Genomic DNA, 19,972 nt, shown 5'->3' with positions numbered 1-19,972 from the left:
TAAATCACATGTTTAGTTCACGTGTGGGGCGCTGCCTTTCTTTTTAAAATGCAAAGATGGCTGCCATCTAGCTGTTACCACAATACTATTGCAGTGCCAGCCACACCAGTTCAAATCTGGTGCTGTCTGTTAGGAGTTTATGTTCTCATAACCATGTAGATTTTCTCTGGGTGCTTCATTTGGTTTCCTCCCATATTCCAAGGAGCTACAGGGTTAGTAGGGCTCATGGGCTAGAAGAATACAGTGCTGTATTTCTAAATGAAAAATTAAATTAAAAATTAGCTGATGGAATCAGAATCCACCACCTTTGAGGTGAAGTGTTCCAGATACCATCAGTTTTCTTAAAGCGAGAGATTTGTTTTATCTGTACTGTAACTTTCACAACATCCTTAAGCTCTCAATGGCAATGAAACAGATTTGAAGTGTCAGCAATTCCTCAATCATTTTGCACACAATTATGATGATAAATTGGAACAATTAATTGATGATGAAATGTTGGCCAGAACACTGGGGATAACATTCTGGCTCTTTAAAATAATAACATTTTGTTACCAGATAGAGCAGTCAAGGCCTCTTAATGTTTCATCTGAAAAAGTGTTCCCTCAGTAGCAGCCTATTTATTTTGCTTTCTGGTCTCTTGTGTGGGACTTCCAAAGCAGTCTTCCAACAGAAGTAACAATACTACTATATGAATCACAAATGTAAGATATTATGTTGATAATGTTTTCTAAATTAATCCATTTTTTATGATGTTTTAGTTGAATCATTTGAACAACAAAGAAAAAAATCTGTCATAAAACAAACTATTTGGTCTCACAGTATCCGTTGAGAGTAAATCAAAGTTTTAGGTTTTTTTCAGTTTTGTATAATTTTATTTAATAATTAGGGTGGCAGGGTTGGCGTAATGCTTAGCGCAATGCCTTTACAGCGCCAGCAATCTGGACCAGGGTTGGAATCCTGCGCTGACTGTAAAGTGTTTGTATGTTCTCGCTGTGTCTGCATTAGTTTTCTCTGGGGGCTCCAGATTCGTCCCACCATTTGAAACGTACCGGGGGTTGTTGGTTAATTGGGTGCAATTGGGCGGCACAGACTCGTGGGCTGATGTGTCCTATTACAGTGTTGTATGTCTAATTAAAATTGGGTTAACCTTTCTGTAAAGTCAAGTTTATTGTCATCTGATTATACAAGTACAACCCAACAAAACAGCATTCTCCGGTCCTCAGTGCAAAACATGCAGACACACAACTAGACATAAATACATACAGACAAACAATACATATGCAGATCAAGTATTTCATCTATTCAAATAAATAATATTGTGTTGTACATATGAGAGTCTCAGATAGTTAGTGTGACCAATTTCTTTTGTTGTTCAGCATTCTCACTGCCCATGGAAAGAAACTGTTCCTTGGCCTAATGGTTCTGCCTCTGATACTCCTGTACCTTTTCCCTAAAATTATAGATTTCAAAATCTTAAAGCAAAACAACATTTGAATTCTAGAGATCTATACATGTGGTAATCTGCAACAAAATTAATATTAGTAATGATTAAAACCAAGAAAAATACTGATTTAAGACTTTAATAAGCCTTTCCAAACTACTGTGCTAGATTTGCATAAAACCTTTTGTTTCCTCAATCAGTGAAGCATAATTGAACTTGGTTTTTTTTAGGCAAATGCTTTTGTAGTTTTGAAAGATCCCATAAGTAATGCTCATGAAATCGGTTAACACCGGCAAGATACGTGGTACTTTTCAAGAGCTTGTGCGATATGACTGAACAGGTAGCCAGCATGTTATTTTGATGTAGCTTCTGAAAGATACCTGTTGCAACAATGATGCACTCCCTTTATAATCTAGACTTGTTTGAAAGTTTTCGCCTTGGAATAGACTAAAACTTTCAATCAAAGGTTGAAGTAACTGCATCAATGTGTCACTTTTTCATGAGAAATGTCCAATTAATTTTCTTTTCTGGCAAGTAAACTTCAATATCAAAGTATATATTAAACTTTTTTTTACCAAAAAAAACAAACAAAACAACCCCTCCCCCACTTTATAATATAAATCTACACACTTATGTTGACCATAAAAATCTACATGGGGAAGTCACATGTATTTATACTATAGCAGCATCTATTATTGTCCTTTTTATTACTGTAGTTATAATTGGTCCCCTATATGATTCAAATATGGCTGCCATATCTTAACAAATATGTCATATTTGTTCTTTAAATTATATGTATACAACTATTCATCTCTGCAGTCCATCGTGCTACATGTAAAAGAGAATTGGATTTCCAAGTAGCTGCAATACATTTCTTAGCCACTGCTAAGGCTATTTTAGCAAATTAAATTTGGAATTTAGTTAATTTATTATTTCATTAAAGTAACCGAAAAGATAAAGTTCTCGGTCATCCACAAAGGACATGTCAGTTATCCTTGTTAATATTTCATCAATATCCTACCAAAAATGTCTCACTTTCACATATGACCATAGGCATGGAAATATGTTCCTGCTTCTGTCCCACATCTAAAACACATCTCTGATATTTCAGATTTTGATCTATGTCACTTCTCTGGTGTAAGATATAGTTGTAGGAAATTGTATTGAACTAATCTTGCATTTATAATTCATGTCATATTATCCAAACACCAATCAGACCAGCATCTTTCTGGTATTGCAGCACCTAGGTCCAACTCCCATCTCTCTCTCTCAACCTCTGTAAACCTGGTTTTGAGCTTTCACTCTGGAGAGCATAATACATCTTTTTTATAAATTCAGGTGTGTTCCCCAGCCAAATTGTTCATTCCATTTCGCTAATTTCAGGTGGGACCAAAGTTGGCCCCCATCTTTCTCTCAGGAATAATCATTTCTTTAGAAAACACAAGAAAGTCCCATTTGCTACTCCATATTTATATCTTAGTTGTTCAAAAGACATAAGAAGTCCCTCCACATAGCAATCTTCAATATCTAATTCCTTTGTCATACCAGCAGTTTAGTGTTCTGTTGCCCAGATTCCTGGACAGCAACACATTTTTACATAATGGTGTTCTTAGTGATATCCTGCTTTTTTCCCAATACACTCATTGATTTCTTGCCATATTCTAATCTTGTGTTTTAATATAGGATTGTCTGTCTTTTTTGTTATTAACTTGACATTCCACTTATAAATAAAGTCCTTTGCTGTCTCATCTCTTATTAATACAATCCCATTTGAATCCAAGAGTGGGGACTATCTTCTTCAAAGAAGAATGAAAGAAATCTAGCTTGTGCTGATAAATAATTCTTCCTTTAATCTGGAAGCCTAAGTCCTCCAAGTTTATAGTCCCATGTTAGTTTTTCCAGTGAAATTCTCAGCATCTTATTATTCAATGGGAATTGCCTTACGTAATTATCTAATTATTTATTTATTTATTTTAGTGCAATAGGCAGTGATTGAAAAAGATACTGTAATCTTGGGATCAACTTTCATTTTAATACAATTTACTTTTTCCACTAAAGTGATCACAGGCCTTTCCATTTCTGTAGATCTTTCTCTTTTTTTTCTAAAAGAGGAGTATAATTTAATTTGTATATGTTCTGTAAATTATTATCAGTCATTATTCCTAAATATTTGATTCTATCTATCTTCCATTTAAATCTACTTTCATAGTCAAAATTTGTCAATGGCATCATCTCACTCTTGTCCATATTTATTTTGTAACCTGAAACTCTTCCCTATTTTTCTAATGTTGTTTGTAATTTTGCCAAGGATTTTTATCAATTTTCAGCTGGATCAGATAAGTATATAATAGCACATCAGCAACAAATAGACTAATTTTATGTTCTTCTTGTCTGACTTTGAAGTCTTTTATATCTGGATCATTTCTTATAACCTCTCCCAGTTGTTCAATTGCTAGGTTGAAAAGCACTGGGGATGGGGACGCCTCTGTCTACTTGATCTACTCAAGGGGAAAGCCGCTGACATCTGACCATTAGTTATAATTTTGGCTTGTGGTTTATAGTAGAGAGTTTTTATCCAATTTATAAATATTCTACCTATACCAAATTTCTCTGGTGTTTTAAATCGGAAAGGACATTCTAAGTGATCAAATGCTTTTTCTGTGCCCAGGAGGAAGGACTGTTGTACTTGAATTCAGCTTTGATTTTAGCATATGTATTATGTTAAATAGTCTGCCAGACTATTTGAAGCCTGTCTTCCTTTTACAAATCCCATCCCACCTGATCTGTATGTATTAATTTTGGCAGATTCTGTCTCAATCTATTAGTTAGCACCTATGCCAATATTTTATAGTCAGCTTTCAAAAGTGGTAAGGTTTTTAATGGGTCTCTATTTTTCCTCAGTTGCACTGGAATTATAGCAGTTGAAAAAGATTCTGGGAGAGTCTGTCTACACTGCCCAGTGCATCATAAGAGGCATCAATAAATATTTAAATTGTCTATAGAACTCGGGCAGGAGCCCATCCTCCCCCGGGGATTTATTAGCTTGTAAAGTGCCCAAAGCCTTCTTAATTTCTTCCCCTGTGAAAGGGCATTTAAATTGATCTGTTCTCTATCCTCTAGTTTTGGAAGCTTAGCATTCACTAAAAACTCGTCCATCTCACTTTTGTCTTCAGGTAATTCTGATTTATATAATTTTGTATAGTATTGTCTGTAATAATAGTGATCATGGCTGCATTTACTACTAGCAAGGTCTTAAGGATATAGTTCCGGTTTTATAGTTCCAGCAGGGGCTGACACAGAAGGAGAGATCTGTGATAGAGGCTTGCATGGGCAGTTTGCATCAACTTTAAAGAACCTTTTCCTTCATCCATGTGTTGTCTAAGAACACACACACATATGAATACAAGATGAAACATAGTTTAAAAATATTATTTATTTATTTTTGATTATGTTAAAATATCAGCCTCTGTTTTGATTGCCTTTATCATCCTTGATGACTCCTCTGCCTTTACTTGTAAGTTAAGACTTTATGTGCCCATTCTCCTAATTTATAGTATTTTTATTTAGCTTTAATAGTTTTCCCCCCATTCTGTGTTTGTAATGTTATTATCTCAGTTTTTAATTTTCCAATAGTCTATACTTGCAACCCCATTCATTGATATTCTTTTTCCAATTTTGTTAAATCTTTCTCCAGACCATCCAATTCTGTAGTACATTCACTTTTGAGATTTTTTTGTATAAGAAATAATTTGTCCTCTTAAGTAAGCTTTAAGCGTGTCCCATATTAAAAAGCTATTATCGGTGGAAGGGAGATTAGTTTCACAAAATAGTTCTGTCTATCTCTTAATGAAGACACAAAATTCTTCTCAACAGTGTGGCATTGAGATGCCACCTATGCATCTTTTTGTTTTTAACATTATCGCAATAGTTAAAATTAATGGTGAGTGATCTGATAGAAGTCTGGCTAAATATTGCATTTTTATCACCGTACTTTTAAACTGGGCAGACATTTAAAAACAAATCAATCCTTATATGTGAGTCATGCACCCTTGAGTAGAACGAATACTCTATTTCTATAGGGTGAAGTTGCCTCTATATATCAATTAAATTTAAATCATTGTGTTACTTTTGCCCTTGTTACCATTCTTTCTGATTTATCCAATGCGGGATACAAACAGAAATTCAAATCTCCCCTGACCAGTATATTTGTCTTCCTCTACTACTTTTAAAAAGATATCATTCATAAAGGCTTCATCATCATCATTTGGGGCATAAATATTCATAAATGGCCATGATTCTGCATAAATGTTATAATATGCCATTTGAAATATTCTGGTTTGGTCAGTCAATGTGTCTTCTATTATTCTTGGTATGTTCTTATTAATTAAAATTTCTACTCCTCTTGCTTTGAGCCAAATGAAGATATTACTTCACCCACCCATCCTCCTTTTAATTTAGCTTGTTCTGATTCGGTAAGGTGTGTTTCTTGTAGAAAGACTACATCTGCCCTTTTTTTAAGTGTGCCAAGACCCGCTTCCTTTTCACCAATCAGTTTATACCAATAACATCAAGACTAATAAACTTTAACATTATATTCATACCAATTTTTAAATAAATATTGTTTAGCATTAAAAAGTTTTTTAGCTGTTTTAATAACGCTGTGATTTTTCCCCTTTAAGAAACACACACAATATCCCTGCCTTGATAGTGACATAAACAGAAAATCCCGAATGTCCATGGAATCTTCAAAGGAAGAAGAACATTTTGTAAAAATGCTCCTTTCCCGGTGCCATTATGCCACTTAGACCGGAGTCTCCACCATGCTACTACTTCTACCAAATTTTTGCTCTTTTTCTTGAGGTCTCCACGAACATTTCGATAATATTTCCTCTTTAACAATAAATACAAGATGGTTCAAAAATATAACAGCCTCATTGTAAACATTTTTCATAGTTTTCTTATTTGGTAACTTAATCTTTTCATAATCTTTGTTAAAAATCTTCCACCTCATTCTTAGTCTTGAAAAATCACTGATTCCTTTCCTCTACTTTGACCCTCAGAGTCACGGGGTATATCATCGAGTATTTCAAGTTTTTAGAATGCAGTTATCCTTTTACATAATCAAACTCCTTCCTTTGCTTAATCAGATAAGTCTTAAATCTTGAAAGAATAGCACTTTTTCAGGCAGACTGTTTTGTTTAGAATATTCATATGTTGCTCCTAGAATTGTCTTACCATTCTCGATAACTCAAAAGTCTTATTAGGATCTGTTGTGGTTACTGATCACTGGCTCTTCTGGGTCTGAGGGTCTGGTGAGCCCTTTCTATCTGTAATTTTTCTTTGAATTTATTTTCTCCCAGCACTAGTAGGATCCGTGTTTCAAAGGAGTTCACTGGGTCTCGTCTTTCGATCCCTTCTTTCAATCCAATAATTCGGACATTGTTATATCTGCTGAAATTCTCCATATGGTCATCTTGTCCAGCATACCTTGTCTGTCTGAATCCCATTTTTTTCCACATCTTCTTCTATAGATTTTAATTTTTTCTTTGTGTTTTTGCCAAGTCAATTTCTTCTTGGGTAATTCATTGGATTAAATTTTCAACAATGTCTTTAAATTCAGTCATCCTCTCCGACATGTCTCTTTGCAGTTTTGACACCTGTAAAGTGGTTACACAAATTTTCCATTTTCTCCAGGATAATATTTAGGTCTTTTCCCAACTCCCCCAGGTCCGCCTGTCCCAAGACCACTCTTGTGTTGCTCCTTTTTGGGCTTTTGCTCAATATTCCTGGCTGAGTAGAAGCTGCCTTGGTCTCTTGCATTATCTATTTTTGGTAAAAGAAAATTCTTGGTTTTGAGGTTTTAATCATCTTTTTGATTCTCTTCATGGAGAGCTCAACCAAAACATGTCTGTCTAAGTCCTTCGCATGGCCATGCCCCTCTGCAACTTGATCCACAATGAAAGACCACAGTCAGTATAAACTGGAAACAATGTCTCCTCCTCATTGACTATCAACACAGTCACATCTCAAGGATGTGTGCATAGCCCACTGCTCTACTCACTGTACACCCATGACTGTGTTAAACACACAGAAATGCTGAAGGAACTCAGCTGGTCTTTTCAGCATCCATAGGAGACCAACTCCTCCCCCTTTTTACCCATCATCTCTCCATTCCCTGTCTCCTTTTGCACAGACATTATAAATTCTACCTAGTCCCTTATCATATCCAATTAACACCTTTTGTTGGTCTGGATTCCTCCCCCATTGTTTGAATTCTGAGACCTACTGATATGTCCTGCTTCTGCCTTTTCTGACTTTTTTTCCCCCTTGAAGGAGGGCTCAGGCCTGTGTTACGAGCCCAAAGGACCCCAAAACCCAGCAGCAATAGGCATTCACCAAGACAAGTAGTTACTTAAACAAAAAATTGTTTTTAATTATCTTTAAACATGAAAACAGAATCAAACTTTAACTTATCTCTATTAACTTAACTTTTTTTCTTTGGCTTGGCTTCGCGGACGAAGATTTATGGAGGGGGTAAAAAGTCCACGTCAGCTGCAGGCTCGTTTGTGGCTGACCAGTCCGATGCGGGACAGGCAGACACGATTGCAGCGGTTGCAAGGGAAAATTGGTTGGTTGGGGTTGGGTGTTGGGTTTTTCCTCCTTTGCCTTTTGTCAGTGAGGTAGGCTCTGCGGTCTTCTTCAAAGGAGGCTGCTGCCCGCCAAACTGTGAGGCGCCAAGATGCACGGTTTGAGGCGTTATCAGCCCACTGGCGGTGGTCAATGTGGCAGGCACCAAGAGATTTCTTTAGGCAGTCCTTGTACCTTTTCTTTGGTGCACCTCTGTCACGGTGGCCAGTGGAGAGCTCGTCATATAATACGATCTTGGGAAGGCGATGGTCCTCCATTCTGGAGACGTGACCCATCCAGCACAGCTGGATCTTCAGCAGCGTGGACTCGATGCTGTCGACCTCTGCCATCTCGAGTACCTCGACGTTAGGGGTGTGAGCGCTCCAATGGATGTTGAGGATGGAGCGGAGACAACGCTGGTGGAAGCGTTCTAGGAGCCGTAGGTGGTGCCGGTAGAGGACCCATGATTCGGAGCCGAACAGGAGTGTGGGTATGACAACGGCTCTGTATACGCTTATCTTTGTGAGGTTTTTCAGTTGGTTGTTTTTCCAGACTCTTTTGTGTAGTCTTCCAAAGGCACTATTTGCCTTGGCGAGTCTGTTGTCTATCTCATTGTCGATCCTTGCATCTGATGAAATGATGCAGCCGAGATAGGTAAACTGGTTGACCGTTTTGAGTTTTGTGTGCCCGATGGAGATGTGGGGGGGCTGGTAGTCATGGTGGGGAGCTGGCTGATGGAGGACCTCAGTTTTCTTCAGGCTGACTTCCAGGCCAAACATTTTGGCAGTTTCCGCAAAGCAGGACGTCAAGCGCTGAAGAGCTGGCTCTGAATGGACAACTAAAGCGGCATCATCTGCAAAGAGTAGTTCACGGACAAGTTTCTCTTGTGTCTTGGTGTGAGCTTGCAGGCGCCTCAGATTGAAGAGACTGCCATCTGTGCGGTACCGGATGTAAACAGCGTCTTCATTGTTGGGGTCTTTCATGGCTTGGTTCAGCATCATGCTGAAGAAGATTGAAAAGAGGGTTGGTGCGAGAACACAGCCTTGCTTCACGCCATTGTTAATGGAGAAGGGTTCAGAGAGCTCATTGCTGTATCTGACCCGACCTTGTTGGTTTTCGTGCAGTTGGATAATCATGTTGAGGAACTTTGGGGGACATCCGATGCGCTCTAGTATTTGCCAAAGCCCTTTCCTGCTCACGGTGTCGAAGGCTTTGGTGAGGTCAACAAAGGTGATGTAGAGTCCTTTGTTTTGTTCTCTGCACTTTTCTTGGAGCTGTCTGAGGGCAAAGACCATGTCAGTGGTTCCACTGTTTGCGCGAAAGCCGCACTGTGATTCTGGGAGAATATTCTCAGCGACACTAGGTATTATTCTATTTAGTAGAATCCTAGCGAAGATTTTGCCTGCAATGGAGAGCAACGTGATTCCCCTGTAACCCCCTTCTAATTCTAAGCACACATGTATGTGAAGTGTGTGTAAATGTAAGAAAAGTTATTTGGTTCACAGTTCAATCTCACTTCTCAATCTTCCAAGTTCTCTGGTTGCAGGCAATTCTTATACAGTGAACAGAATTTAACATGTATAAAGTTCACCAGGCTTTGGTGCTCGAAAGGTAAATGTTTACCGCTCAAGAAGGTTCTCGTAAGGTTTGCAGAGAGAGAGATTTGTTGTTCCAGGATTTCCAGAACTGAGGTACCACCATTAGTCACCTCAATGTCTTGCCCCATCAGGGTTCTTCAGATGATAATCTCTTTCGTTCAGACTACCACAGAGTTCCTTTCTGTTCCACTTTTTCCAAGAGAAAACATCAGACAGATGATGGCACTCCCAGCCATCCGCCACTCTGGAGTTTGTTTCCGTTCCAACACACACTCTCTCTCTCTCTCTCTCTCTCTCTCTCTCTCTCTCTCTCTCTCTCTCTCTCTCTCTCTCTCTCTTTCTCTCTCTCAAACAAAACCCAGGAGTGACCTTTGAGTGAGCACTTTGCAGAAAGGTCAGAAGTCTCATAAAAATTTTCAACACAGCTGACCTGACTCCAGTCCAAGACAATGGTCTATTCATTTCATGACATCATTTCAATTAGCACCTACTTGTGAAACATGCACCATAGTTTCTGTAAAATCACTGAATATGAATTCTTCAGTATTTCAAATAAGATCTGTTTTAAAGTGTGTATGTATGTAACCTACTCTAATTTTACCAATTTATTTCCCAAATACATCTATCACACCTGAAACATCAGCAATATATCTTTGTCTCCTATAGATGCTGAAAAGACCAGCTGAGTTGCTCCAGCATTTTGTTGTTTACTACAATAACAGCCTGTGCAGCCATGACTGTGTGGCCATGTACAATTCTAATGCTATCTCCGAATTTGTTGATGACACCATGGTTGTTGGCAGAATCGCAAACATTAATGAGGAAGCGTACAACATCAATCTTTGCTCTACGTTAGCAAAACCAAGGAGATGATTGTGGACTTCAGGATGGAGTTATGGGAACATGACCTGGTCCTCATCGAGGCTCAGTGGTGGAGAGGGTCAAGAACTTCAAATTCCTGGGTGTCAGCATCCCTAAGGATCTGTCCTGGAGCCTCCATATCAATGCAATCATGAAGAAGACTCACCAGCGGCTATACTTTGTGACTTGGGTTGAGGAGATTTGGTATGTCACTGAAGACTCTTGAAAACTTCTGCAAGTGCACTGTGGAGAACATGCTAGCTGATTGCATCACTGCCTGGTACGGAGGTGCCAACGCTCGGAAAAAGAAAAACTCCAGAGGGTTGTTAACTCGGCCTATGACATCACAGACACCAGACTTCACTCCATTGAGAACATCTACAAGAGGTGGTGTCTTATGAAAGCAGCCTCTATCCTCAAGGAACCCCACCACCCACGCCATGCCTTCTTCACTGCTACCATTGGGGAGAAAGGTACAGGAGCCTAAAGATGAGCATTCAGCATTACAGGACAGCTTCTTCTCCACTGTCATCAGATTCTTTTTTTTAAACTTTATTTAAGATTTTATAACATGAATAACATATAGGATTACATTTAAAAAAATTAAGAATAAAATAATAAAATTACAATACAATATCAGTAATCTAAATAAACTATACCCTCCCCAATAATTATTACACATTAATAACCCAACTCAAATTAGTCCATGTCATCAGATTCTTGAATGATCGATGAACCAAAGACACTGCCTTACTTTGACTTTTAGTACACTATTTTTAATTATTTTTGTAGTGGTTTATATGAACGTTTGCACCGTGATGCTGCCACGAAACAACAAATTTTGACACTTGCTGATGACAAAAAGGTTCTGATTCTGATGTATTTCATCTTTGCAAATAAATAAAAAAATATTGTTTCATGAATTCGAAAGTCTCAGATTGTTAGTGTGAGCAGCTCTTTTGGTCGTTCAGCATTCTCACTACCTGTGGGAAGAAGCTGTTCCTCTGCCTGGTGGTGCTGGTTCTGATACTCCTGTATCTTTTTCCCAACTGGAGCAGCCAAAAGGCACTGTCTTTTGATCATCAATGATCTTTGCGTACCCTCTTTAGACAACGATCCTGGTAGATCACGTCGATGGGAGGGGAAGGGAGATTCCAGTGATCCTCTCTTCCACTCTTATGGTCCTGTGGATTGATCTCTGATCCATTTTTATCCAGCAACCATACCACACTGTGATGCAGCCGGCCAGGATGCTCTTGATGGAACTACTATAGATGGCTGACATAATGGTGGCTGATAGGATTGCCACAGAAGAAATCAATTCTATCAGAATTCGTACAAAGGGAGATGCAAATATGAAAGCATGACATTGACTGAGAACATAAAACATCAATTTGAAACATTTAACAGACATATGTGACAGTCTATGCATTTTAAGTTTAATAGTGCCAGGAAATGATATGATTACAACCACATTAAATTCAAAACTCATTCTCCCAAGTAAATACATATAATTGAATTGAGTTTCCAATTTAAGAATTTTTTTTTGTTTCTGGATCCACTGAAATATGTGCTGTACTCTGGGACTCTGAAAAATAATTTTTCAACTTCTGTTATTCAATGAGATCATGGCTGATCTGATGATCTGTTCATCTTCATCTACCTGCCTTGGAATCCTTTACAATGTTTATTGCCCTTCGCTTGCATCGAATGTTGAAGATGTCTTTCATGGTAGGAAGAGAGCCCCCAATGATCTTTTCCACTGAATTAACTATTCTCTGTAAGATCTTGTGGTCTGAGAAGGTACAGCTTCCAAACTAGGCAGTGATGTAGTTGCACAGGATGCTCTCGATACAACCTCTGTAGAATGTAGTACGGATGGAGGGTGGGAAATTAACTTTCCTCAGCCTTCGCAGAAAGTAGAGGCGCTGCTGGGCTTTCTTAGCTATGGAACAGCTGAGATTCTCTGCCAAGTGCACTCAAAGGAACTTGATGGTCTTGACAACCTCAGTGGTGTAGCCATCAATGGTTGGCTGAGTGTGGACCCCTCCCCCCCCCCCCCCCCCCCAGGCCCTCCTGGAGTCAACAATCATCTCTTTTGTTTGTTTTAATGTTCAGTTATAGGTTGTTGGCTCTGCACCAGTCAATTAGCAACTGCACCTCATCTCTGTACACTGACTCGTCATTCTTACTAATCAGGCCCACCATGATCGTGTCATCAGCAAACTTGATTAAATGGTTCAAGCTGTGCTTTGCTGCAGTCATGGGTCAGCAGAGTGAACAACAGGGCACACAGCCCTGGGGGGCTAGGTGGAGGGGGGCTAGGTGGAGGGCAGCAGCAAGGGCATCATCCATGGAGCGATTGGGTCTGTATGCAAACTGCAGGGGGTCTAGTCATGGGGGAAGCATGAACTTGATGTGTCCCATGACAAGCCTCTCGAAGCATTTTATGATGATGAATGTGAGTGAAAGAGGGTGGTAGTCATTGAGGCAGGACACAAATTACTTCTTGGGCACAGGGACAATGGTGGGAGCTTTGAAGCACGTTTGGTCCACAGCGCTTCTCAGGGAGTTGTTAAAGTTACTGATGAAAATATCTGCTAGCTGAGCCACACATCCCCTGAGCACTCTGCCGGGAATATTATCTAGTCCAACAGCTTTCCGCGCGTTGACCTTGCCTAACTCCATGTCGGCCACTGCAAGATAAAACACCTGGTCATTTGGAGGAGAGGTGGTCTGCAATGTTGTTTTTCACCTAAAATGGCATGTAGAAGTTGTTCAGAGCATCTGGGAGGGAGGCATCACCAGCACAGGTAGATGGCGTAGTCTCGTGGTTAGTGATATCTTGGTTCCACGTGCGTCACATGTCCTTACTGTCCAGGATGAGACTGTGAATGCACTAGGCATGTGCCCATTTTGCTTTCCCGATGGCCTTAGACAGCTTGGCTCTTACAATAGCTAAGGCTATCTTGTTGTCCACTCTAAAGGCAGTGTCTCAGTTGCTGAGCAGCACACACACTTTCACAGTAATCCATGGCTTTTGAATGGAACAAGTTATGATGGTCAGTTATATGCCAGTCAGTGCATTCAAGGCAGTCTTGGAGTGCATGAATGGCTCGCACTAGCCAGTCATATTCAAGGAAGCAACAACTGGTGGCGACTGCATCAATCTGGAGGAGTAGTCCAGCTACATTTGTAAGTGTTCTAATGACATCACTATGCCAAAGACCATCATAACTCGCTCCAATCAGAAGCCATGGATGACTGTGGAGGTGCGTGTGCTGCTCATGAACTGGTCTGGAGCATCCAACAAGCAGTCTGTATGCTGGGATTAGTATTTCAGATATGTGGTCCGAGTATCCGAGGTGGGGGCAGGGCTCCGCACTATACGCACAGAAAATGTTCATATACACAAGTTCCAATGTGCTCATGCCTCTCGTGGTAATCTATTTGACTGCTTTAAAGATAGGACCAAACAGATCCTATTGTTGCAAACTATCAATAATATCTGCAGATGACATTCAGAATCTGAATCTTAATATACAATACTTCCTGATATCAAGTTCATCAAGGTTATGTCTGATGGCAGTACCACTGTCCTGAATGGAACACAGCTCAGCGTATATCATGTTATTAAATAACTTTAAGCAAAGCAAAATATTATTGGCAAAGAAATTGAGTTTGATGCCTGGATCAAACCCAGTAAAACTCAATGACATTAATATGATGAGCATGTTAGTTACAGCTCCACTGGAATAAGTTTGTTTTGGTGTACATTTTTGTACTGGTTATCATCCAGGCAAGAATAAAGAAAAAGGAAAAGATAAAACATGGGGCAACTAAACTATCAAGATCAGTGATTACTCACTATTTAGATTCAGAAATTATTCTACCAGCAGCGTGTTGGTACACAGTGTAGAAACAACCAACCAGTTTTATAGAGGCACTGAGACTGCAGATGGTTGAAGTGAGAGCAGAAAGCAAACTGCTTGAAGAACTCAGCAGGTCAAGCAACATCTGTGGACTCAGTGAAAATAGCCAGTATATATAATTGTGAGGGAGGGCTGAAATGAAGGTCAGTAAATGCTAGGTGGAAGCAGATGAGGGGTGATAATGAGCAGATGGAACCAAAAAAAAGAGAAAGGTGTGTGGATGATAGTACTGTGGGGAAGGGCAATAAGTCTTTGTAATGTTAGGGTGAGATAGGAAAGGAAAGAGGAGAAACTGAGAGAGAGAGTGAACCCTGGTGGACCATGGGTATGAGAAATGAACTCTGGGAAGGCATTTATCTGAAAATGGGAAATTGAATGCTCATGCCATTGCACAATAGGCTAGCAAAGTGCAATATGAGATGTTGTTCCAGTTTACATTTGGCCTCATTATGTCTGTGTGGTAGGCCAAAAATAGCAGGTTCAACACAGGAATTGGGGTGAGAGATGAAAAGGCATACAACTGAAAGCTCAAAATAGGTATTGTGGATAGAGCACATTGCCTAATCTATGTTTGGTCTAGCCAATGTACAGTAAGCTTCATTGTGAGCAGTGAGTGCAGTGGACCAAGTGGGAGGAGGTACATATTGAATCTCTGCCTCATCTGGAAATTTAAGTCCCTGGATGGTGGTGAGGGAGGTGGTGAAGGGACAAGTGCTGTACTTCTGACAATTGCAAGGGAAAATGTCAGGGGACGGGAAGGGGTGGCTGGAAGGGATGAAACATCCAGGGAGTTGCAGATATTGTGGCCTGGCCTCTGTGATTTCCCTGAGTTAAGGTGACAATATTAAATTTTGTATTTTGCTTTCCAATGAATCAGGTAATAGCTATTGTGCATGCTCAATATAATGTTTGGCAATATTGTTGGAGTTGAAATTTTTGTTAATATAATGTCCTCTGCTTGTGGTGCCTAACACACAAATTGATGCCATTGAGAAGCTGGAATTTTTTCATTTGTCTCATCAGAAGGAATTTGCATTTTGTAGCACCACTAGGGTTGCCTCAACATCTGTTAGGCAAGTTGTTGTGAGTGAGGAAACAGATTTTGTAGGTCTCAAAGGCGAGTTCTGATAGGGGAGGATTTTGTTTACAGAAAGAAAGTGTGGGAAATGGTAACTGATGTAGTACCACACACATTCACACTTTACAGCAGCTGTAGAAAAGAAATGGCAGATAATTAATAACAAACTAGTAGGGGCGAACTGGCCTGTTCTGTGCTGTAAGTGGTTATATGGTTAAACGGAGAGAAAAATAGCACGGGAACAAAATGCACACGCACTCTCTCTCTCTGAGAACTGGTGCATACAATTATCAAGGAAAAATCACTATGATTTCCCTTGACTCAGTGCAGGCATGACTCTATGCTACAAGGGACACTAATTAAACACTTCCAACTCTTTTAACAGTGCATATCTTACCAACGGTTTATCCAGTGCCCTTCCACATTTCTAGGCCTGGAGTGAAGCAGAATGGTCCCAAGCTGTCAAAGAGAGAAAACAAAGAAAACATGGCACCTTTATAGTGCTGGAGGGTCCAGACCAGGTCATTAGGAGGCTAATCTCTTAATCCAATTACAACAGCCAATGGCCCAAGGCCAAATACAGACAGGCTGTACATAGGACCAACAGCAAGGTGTGCACTAATGGGTGGGGTGGAACCAAGCCTTGATTCGAAGCTGGTGTGTCCTTCAACTAGGAAGGGACAGTGCTGTCACATGACAGCCACAACCTTGGATATTACTTTAGATATTACTTCAGCACCATCAATGATAATGAGTTTATTGTCATGTACATTGGACATTGCACTGAAATCCAGCTGAACAGGTACCTTGTAAAATAGCACAACTACAAAAAGAACTAAAAAAACAACTACAATAGTAAATACATAAATAGATATAAATAATTATCCTTGTGCAAAAAGTGACTTTGCAATAGTGTCCTTTTGTGGTGTCAGAACACTCTCTGATTAGTGTAACAAGGGGAGTTTCAAGAGACTGATAGCCATTGGAAAGAAACTGTTCATGAATCTGGAGATGCTGGTCTTTAGGTTTCTTTAGGCAGGTAGCATTGAAAAGAGGTTAAGTCCAGGGTGCCAGGGTCTTTTATGATGGCTGCCTTCTTGAGGCAGTGCCTCACCTAGACATCTTTAATGGATGGAGGCAATCAGAGCTTGTGATGGACCTGGCTATGTTTCCTACCTTCTGGAGCCTTCAGTGTTCCTGGTCAGTCAAATTCTCAAACCATGCTGCGATGCAACCAGTCAGTAGCCTTTCCACAGTGCTCCTGTAGAAGTTTGAGAGTATTTGGCCACATGCCAAATCTCCTCAGAAAGTAGACATTGGACTCAGTTGGCAACCGGTAACCTCAAACAACCAACAAAAAAAATTGAAGAAAATAAATATAAAAAAATTAAAATAGACAAGAATAATATGTAAAACTACAAAATTGTAAGTGTTCTCTGAAATAATATATAAACTGTGGTGAAGATAGGAGCAAATATTCAGCCCGTGGAGAGCCTTGGCTGTGCTATGCTTGTAGCAGCTGTTTAAATAAAGTTGTATGAAACAGTAATGGCATCACCCAGGATTAAGAGCAGGTTGATGCCGCTCACCATTGGGGTGACTCTCTTAAAATGTCTCCTCATCCTTGCTTAGTAAGAATTGGCCCAGTCAGAGGGTTTACCTGTTTGTCTTTCAGGTGGCTCAGTGGAGGGGGAGGAACCTGCAGAACCAGCGATGGTGAAAATGTTTTCAAAGGACGTGACTGAAAATAAAGTAAAATGCTTTAAGGTTTATATATCATGCAAGTGAAGTTTGTTCAGTGTAAGCTGAGTATAGTATTTTCTGATTTTTGAACTGTTTATTCTTAATGCAGGTGTGTTAGTTAAAGCACTGGAAGAGTAAGTCTCAAGCAACCAGAAAATACATTTATCCAGCATGCCCATAGGTGCCGGATACCACTAGTTTTCAATTTACAAAGGGAGGAGTCACGTGATGGAGTAGTGGCCAGTCAGGGAATTCCAGCCCTCTCCGGAAAAGTTGAAAAAAAACGCACAAAACACAAAGGTACAAGAATAAAAATTAAAACAAAGTAAAAGTAAAGGTGAGAAGAAAATGGCAGCGAAGAGAGAAAAGTCGAAAGCAACGGGAAGAAGAGAAGATGAAAGAACGTCGGAAGAAGAAGGTGAAGGCCTTACCTGTCTGAGGAGGCCCGCCGCGGAGAGAGAAGCCCGCTCCCAGTGGAAGTCCCGAGCTCGGGACTACAAAAATGGCTCACGGAGCCGAGTAAAAGTGCGCAACCGCGCATGAAAAAAAACACACTGACGGGAGGGGGGAACAGCTGCGGATTCGATCTCCACAGCTGAGAGTGACAGCTGCAACACAGCAACAGGTGCAGAACATAGAAAATAACGACAACAAGAAAGAGGAGAACAAAAAGAAAACAAGGAAACAACAGATGGCCAACCCAGAGGAAGAAGAAGAAGAACATACAGAAATGGAAGAAGAAGAGAAAGGAAGGACAATGGATATATCTTTTTTTAAAGAATATATGGAATCACTGAAAGAATGGCAATTACAAGAATTTAATGAGATAAAAAGAAGAATTAAGAGTGCAGAAGAAAAAATGAATAAAATAGAAATGGTCATATCAGAGATAGGAAAAAGAGTGGATAATGTGGAAGAATGAGAAATAATCGTAGAAATGGAAGTAGAGGACTTAAAAGAGAAATTAGAAGAATCTAATAAAAAAGTTAAAGAGGCACATGAGCTGTTAGCTCAGAAGATAGATATAATGGAAAACTATAATAAAATAAATAATATAAAGATAGTGGGCCTTAAGGAAGATGAAGAAGGCAAGAATATGAGAGAATTTATAAAAGATTGGATCCCCAGGGTCCTAGGAAGACCAGAATTACAGGAAGAAATGGAAATAGAGAGTGCACATAGAACATTAGCCCCGAAACCACAACCGCAGCAAAAACCAAGATCCATTTTAGTAAAATTCTTAAGATATACAACAAGAGAAAATATATTGGAGAAAGCAATGAAGAAAATAAGAGAAGACAAAAAGCCACTGGAATACAAAGGTCAAAAATTTTTTTTCTATCCAGACTCCTGAAGAAGAGGAAGGAGTTCAATACAGCAAAAACGATCTTATGGAAAAAAGGATATAAAGTTATGTTAAAGTACCCAGCGGTACTTAAAATAGTTATTCCAGGGCAACAAAACAGACTATTCTCAGATCCAGAGGAAGCACGAAAATTTGCAGAACAACTACAAAACAAGCAGAGAGATGAAGACATGTAATGAGAGTAAAAATGACCACGAACTATATGTATGTGCGTATATGGGTGTATATATATATATATATATATATACATGAGTGTATCCGTATTTTGAGGAAAATATATAGAGTATAGATAAGAATTAATAAGGGAATGAAAGGGAATAGAGAGAATAAGGAGGGAATTAAAAGAGTGACCTTTGTTATATATGAAAATTGAAATCTTTTCCGGGGGGAGCTGGGTGGGGAGGAGTTACGGTCACTGCAAAATCAGTTGACACTTGCGAGTGAATTCGCAAATCCAAATGGAGAGGGGAGATGTGGTTGCCCAACAAGGGATAAAGGGCAACTCAGGAGGGGGAGGGGAGAATGGGGTTAAAGAAGTTTTAAATAGGAGAATAAGGAAAATGTTTGATGTTTTAGAAATGTCTTATAAAGTGTTCAAAACAAGAAAGCAGAAATGGATAAGAAGGAAAGGTGATGATGAGGAAACGGAAAGGAAAGATAAACAAAGTATGAAATGGCTACGTTGAACTATATGACTTTAAATATTAACGGAATACATAACCAAATTAAAAGGAAAAAAACTGCTAAATTTACTGCAAGAAACACATTTAACTGAATTGGAGCACAAGAAATTAAAGAGAGATTGGGTAGGACATGTAACAGCAGCGTCGTATAATTCAAAAGCAAGAGGAGTAGCTATATTAACCAGTAAAAATGTACCAATTAAAATAGAAGAGGAAATAATAGATCCAGCAGAGAGATATGTAATGATAAAATGTCAGATATATTCGGAGTTTTGGAATCTACTCAATGTATATTCACCTAATGAAGAAGATCAAAAGTTTATGCAAGATATTTTTTTGAAGATAGCAGATACGCAAGGGAACATATTAATAGGAGGGGATTTCAACCTTAATTTGGATTCAAATATGGATAAAACTGGGAAAAAAATTAACAGAAAGAACAAAGTAACTAAATTTATAATTAAATCGATGCAAGAAATGCAACTTTTGGATATATGGAGGAAACAACACCCAAAGGAAAAGGAATATTCATATTATTCGGGTAGACATAAAACATACTCAAGAATAGACCTATTTCTGTTATCAGCTCGTATGCAAGATAGAGTAAGAAAAACAGAATATAAAGCTAGAATATTATCGGACC

General features: G+C 39.2%; 1 long non-coding RNA gene across 2 annotated transcripts in view; it reads left to right on the top strand.

Annotated features, from left to right (window-relative positions):
• The window catches only part of LOC138755416 (uncharacterized), a 91,604-nt gene extending 74,001 nt beyond the window's left edge, over positions 1 to 17,603 (top strand). Inside the window, exons 6-7 of one of the 2 annotated variants that reach the window (XR_011352266.1) lie at positions 17,213 to 17,289; positions 17,390 to 17,603. This is a non-coding gene — a long non-coding RNA (uncharacterized lncRNA). The remainder of the gene's footprint in view (positions 1 to 17,212; positions 17,290 to 17,389) is intronic. The other variant, XR_011352267.1, reaches the window with a different exon arrangement.
• The last annotated feature ends 2,369 nt before the right edge of the window (positions 17,604 to 19,972 follow it).

This window comes from Narcine bancroftii, chromosome 2 (assembly GCF_036971445.1).
Source record: "Narcine bancroftii isolate sNarBan1 chromosome 2, sNarBan1.hap1, whole genome shotgun sequence".
NCBI classification, from domain to species: domain Eukaryota; kingdom Metazoa; phylum Chordata; class Chondrichthyes; order Torpediniformes; family Narcinidae; genus Narcine; species Narcine bancroftii.
Note: the sequence above shows the minus strand (reverse complement) of the source record. Positions and strands in the feature narration are given on the sequence as shown.